Source organism: Panthera uncia, chromosome D4 (assembly GCF_023721935.1).
Source record: "Panthera uncia isolate 11264 chromosome D4, Puncia_PCG_1.0, whole genome shotgun sequence".
NCBI lineage: Eukaryota > Metazoa > Chordata > Mammalia > Carnivora > Felidae > Panthera > Panthera uncia.
The window spans coordinates 68,929,210-68,934,616 of record NC_064807.1 but is presented as its reverse complement, the minus strand read 5'-3'; positions in this window follow the sequence as shown (position 1 = coordinate 68,934,616).

Sequence of the window (5,407 nt, the reverse complement as noted above, 5' to 3'; positions counted from 1 at the left end):
AAATCATTCCCGTTGCTTAAAAAAACTCTGGCCCAGTAGTTCTCAAACTTGAGCATGCGGCAGAATCACCTGGAAGGCTTGTTAAAACCTACCCATCTGGGCCCTACCCTCAGAGCTTCTGATTCAGTAGTTCCAGGGTGGGGTCTGAGAATTGGCATTCCTCAAGATTCTCAGGCAACTTGCTAATGCAAGTGCTCCCGGTCCTCACGACAGCTCCCTGATCGAAAGCTCCCTCTAGAGCACCGCTTCTCAAAATCAGTGCACGCAAGAATCCCCCGGGGGGTATCTTATAACACAGACTCTTATTCAGTGGCTCTGGGTTGGAGTCTGAAGGTCTACATGTCTATCACGCTCGCAGGTGATCCAGGTGATGCCGGTGTCTACATGACCTTGAATAGCGAAGTCTTAGGGCACTAAAGTGAATTCACTCTTCTCCACAGAAGGAACGTCCTACTTGTACATCCTTGATCCTTTCTGTATACAATTACCTGTTCATCCTCCTTCGTGCATTTATTATTCTTTTTGTTGTTCCTGTAGCTTCTGGGTTCTTTCTTTCTTTCTTTCTTTCTTTCTTTTCTTTTAAATATGAAATTTATTGTCAAATCGGTTTCAACACAACACCCAGTGCTCATCCCAACAGGTGCCCTCCTCAGTGCCCATCACCCACCCTCCCCTCCCTCCCACCCCCCCATCCACCCTCAGTTTGTTCTAAGTTTTTAAGAGTCTCTTATGTGTTGGCTCCTTCCCTCTCTAACCTCTTTTTTTCCCCTTTATTTGCCCTAACAAATTCCCAGGCGATGCTGATACTGTTGGCCTGTGGAGCATACTGAATGGTGAGAGTCTATTAGTGAGTCTAGTTCTCCGCTCTTCCTGCAAAGTACTTTAGAGAAGCCGCTCCCGTCATTCCCTGAGGATCTAGAGCTTACTCCCTCTCACCACTCACCCAAAGCCTAAACCTCCACCAAGAAGAGGTAGATTTCACCAGGACGTTTGGTAAGAGAGCACAAACTGACTTTTTTTCCTTAGGATAAGACTAATAACGATCTGAGTTTTATATTAGATAGTTATCTACCTATTTCTGTAGTTCCTAACATTCTGATGTGACTCCATGCATTGTGAGAGGGATTACAAGTAATGCATATGAATGACTTATCTATTTTTTCTTCTTAAAAAAAATTGTTTTTCGCTTTGTCCTTTCTCCTTTTTTCCCCTCCTCAGCTATCGTTTCTTCTTTTCTCTACTTCTCTTCTGCCCACTCTCTGTTGTTTCTGTCTTTCCCAATTTTTTCAAGGTTTAAAATCCACAGCCCACTCTCCGGATTCCACTCTGGATAAACTAAAACACACAGACACACACATACATACACACACACACCTGACTTCTCAAACAGACTCCACCCAGCCTACATTGAAGCTTCCTGATTCCAGCAGTGAGGTCACAAATGAGTCTAGGAAAGTACCTGTGAGTGCATGTCAGGGAAACAAAGAAGGCAGTCAAGTGCAAAGGGGAAGGCTGGATTGCTCTTTTCTAGAGAAGACTTGACCAGCAGCTTTTTTCCAGAACTTAAAATTTGCCCTGCTTAACCCACTAAGCACTTTCTCTGCAAACAATAAAAGAAGATGGCCGCTTCTATGAACCTGGCCATTTTCTGGGTTTTAATAGTGTTTAATTCTGGTTAAGAATAAACAGACTTCTGTGAGCTGTCAGTTTGTAGTTTCCCTGCCTTTGGGCTGGGCAGGCAGTTTAGCAAATTCTGTGGAAAAGTTTATATGTGCTGAAGGGCGGAATTAGTGGCCTTGCCTTCCTCAACTTTCAAGAAACCCAGGATGGGGCAGGAGTTTGTCAGTACAGAAGCCTGAGAGTTAATTCTGTACTATTTTCTTTACAAATGCAGTGGAGAAAAGTTTAAGAAGAGCTCATTCTGTGAGGAAAAGGAGGGTAGAAATTGTAGATGTCATCTTGGTGCCAAGAAAAAAGGAATTCACTTTCCGAGTTCAGTTCATCCATTGCTAAATGGCTTTCTAAGAGACCTGCATATTTTAGCTGACTCCGTGTTCCTCCTTATGTGACAGGTGACCCACACCTGAATTCTAAATTAATTCCGGCAAAGATAAGTTATCTAAACTTGTTGTACTCCCATCATCTCACCTGTAAAGTGGACACAGTCACCTTAACTAACTGGGTACTTAAAAGATAACTTAAATGAAAGTGATGCCCACACTTCAATGCAGTGGTTCTTAACTGAGGGCTTGGAGGATGTTCAATATGTGTCAACATTCATCTCTCCTTCTTGGATGAAAAAGGGAGAAAAGGAGATATGATCCTCAATATAGAGCCACGAAGAAAATTCCTGGCTGTGATGGTAGAAAAATCAAAATCACGCATCTCAAACTCAAGTGAGTTTGAGATGCCAGGCAAGTAGTATAAATAAGTAAAACACCCTAGATGCAATGAAGAAGGAATGGAACAGACAGTGGACAAAGTATTAGAAACACTTCAAATACCTATTGTAGTAAACGTCAAATAGCTGCACACTCACAACAGAAAGGCACCTTGCCACTCTACCTTGAGTTCTTGAAGCGGGAAAAGAAGGTGGGGATTGTAGTTAACAGGAAAGAGTATGCTGCCTCCAGAGGGACAGTCACGACTCTCCACCTGACAGTTACGCAATACAAGACTAAAGGCTCAGTGCTGCCAGATCGCATGACTCTTGGCAAGATGAATAAGAGGCTCTGTTTATTCCTAAAACATTTCGTTAATAAATGTTGGCCAACACTACGGTATGGCCAACATAGCGTGCCATTGAAGTCTTGTGGACATGTAGGCAACAACTATACTTTTGTTTTCCTTTTTTGAGTTCTGCCTGCTCAGAATGAAGCACACTGAATTGCTACTTGCTTTTTATTCTCTAAGAGGTTAGAACTCGGGGCGCCTGGGTGGCTCGGTCAGTTGAGCGGTTGAGCATCCGACTTCAGCTCAGGTCATGATCTCACAGCTTGTGAGTTCAAGGCCCGCGTCGGGCTCTGTGCCGACAGCTCAGAGCCTGGAACCTGCTTTGGATTCTGGGTCTCCCTCTCTCTCTGCCCCTAACCCACTCGCATTCTGTCTCCATCTCTCTCAAAAATAAATAAACATTAAAAAGAAAAGAAACCCCTTTCTGAAGTATCACCTTGGGAATCCAGAATGGAATGCATGTTTTTGCTGCTTGGGCTAGAAATTATATACACTTGAGCAGACTTTTTAAATATCTGTTCATTTTCACCATATGCCTATGCAGTGGAACTTACCCCCTTTCACAGATGAGGAAATGAGCAATAATTTGCTCAAGGTCGCAGAATAGCAGCACTCATATTTGAAACCAAGTTATTTTATCCAAGTTTAGCATCTGTCCTATACCATGAAGTAGAAAAATAACATTTCTCTGAGTCCAAAGCTCATGTTCCTTCCACATTCTCCCTGGGTATTTCAGAGCATTAACAAATATTTTGAGCCTGAACATACTACAAACTGGAAATGAAATTCCTTGATCGTAAAATTAGATTTTTCCCCTATTATTGCATTCCTTATGTGAGAAATTTTATTTTATTTAAATGTTTATTTATTTATATTTAGAGAGAGAGAGTGAGCGCGAGTGAGGGAGGGGCAGAGAGAGAGGAAAGAGAGAGAACCCCAAGCAGGCTCTGCACTGTCAGCACAGAGCCCTACACAGGGCTCCATCTCATGAACCGTGAGATCACGACCTGAACCAGAACTGAGTCGGATGCTTACCCGACTGCACCACCCGGGTGCCACTTACATGAGAAATTTTAAAACCCCAATGACAATGTGAGTCGTTCTTGCAGTTTGACCCAAGTGGAGAAATTTCTATCATATTGCATTTGAATATTTTCCAGGTAAGTGTCAGAAACCCCAATGAATCCAATTTAAACTATAAAGGGATTTATTGTCTATGGAAATGTAAATTCCAGACTTAGCTTGAGCTTCCGGCCACGCTTAATCCAGTGGATCAATGTATCACCCAGGTGTCTTTTATGTCTCCTCACATCTTTGTGGAATCTAGGCCTTAAACAAAGATTGGGTTCCTGTGTGTTTTATAAGAGCTGTCAGTCAGCATCTTGTTTATATCTAAATGAGGAAAGAGAAAGTTTTAGTAACTGTATCACAAGTGCTAGAAATGCCATTCACTTGCTTTCTTGTTCTCTCTTCATTAACCCTTGACCTAAAGATAGGATTGTTGGCTGGATTAATTAGGGTCTAACCCTGGATTTAGGGTGAGATTAATCCCACACAAACTGCATAGCTGCTATAAAATGGAGGAGGGATAAATTTGCCCAAAGGAAAATCAGTGAATTTTTGGAGGAAAGTAAAGGAAATGCGTACTGGGAGGTGACTGTCAGCTATCTGCTACAATGGCTATACAGGAAATATTCATAATTGGTACTTCATCAAAAAGGAAAAGGAAAGACAGGCACCTCATTCCTGAGAGACATGACTGGATGTCTGGAAAAACCAGAAAGGAGCATTTTGCCGATTTTGTGTTATTATAGAATTCTGCAACTTCTTTCATTTTTGTTGCTATTCCTCTACAGAAGATTTGGGAACATTGGTCATGGCCATTTTGGGGTTTTTCTCTGACTTTAAATTCTGAAAAATTAACAAGTCACCATGTGTGGGTTTAGCAAAATGCTGTTTTTATAAGGTCCACCAGCTAAGAATGGTTTTTACATTTTTAAAAGATTATAGGGGTACCTGTGTGGTTCAGTCAGTTAAGTGTCCAACACTTGATCTCAGCTCAAGTCTTGATCTGAGAGTCATGAGTTCAAGCCCCGTGTTGAGATCCACATTGGGCATGGAGCCTACTTAAAATAATAATAATAATAATAATAATAATAATAAAAACAAAGAGTATGCAACAAAGACCACATGCATGTGGTCCATAAGGCCCAAATTATCTGGTTCTCCACAGAAAAAAGTTTGCCAACCTGTGATCCAGTCCGTAAAAGTGAAATTTCATTACCTCCTAAAATTAGAGCAAAATAACAAAGTTTAAGGAATCCATGACTCATAAAACCTAATATGTAGAAAACTTATAGGATGAAGGCTTTAATATTTTTTTTCTACTGCAAGATAATCCCTTCAAAATCCTAAATGAAATAACCTTCATCTACTTAATATTAGCTTGCTTATTTCTCCTTTGGTGGTTGCAAGGAATGGAGAAGGAAGAGAGGGGTCATGGAAATAGATGGTAGAAGATCAAAAGTAGATGCATTATTGAGTCTGCATACAACCAGTTGGCTGGTTCTTGGCTGACCATATGTTGACCTAAAAGTCAAATTAGCTTCAAGTCTGCCAAAGTTCTAGGTTCTGAGACAGTCACGTTTAATGATGTCATAGAGAAGTTACCCTT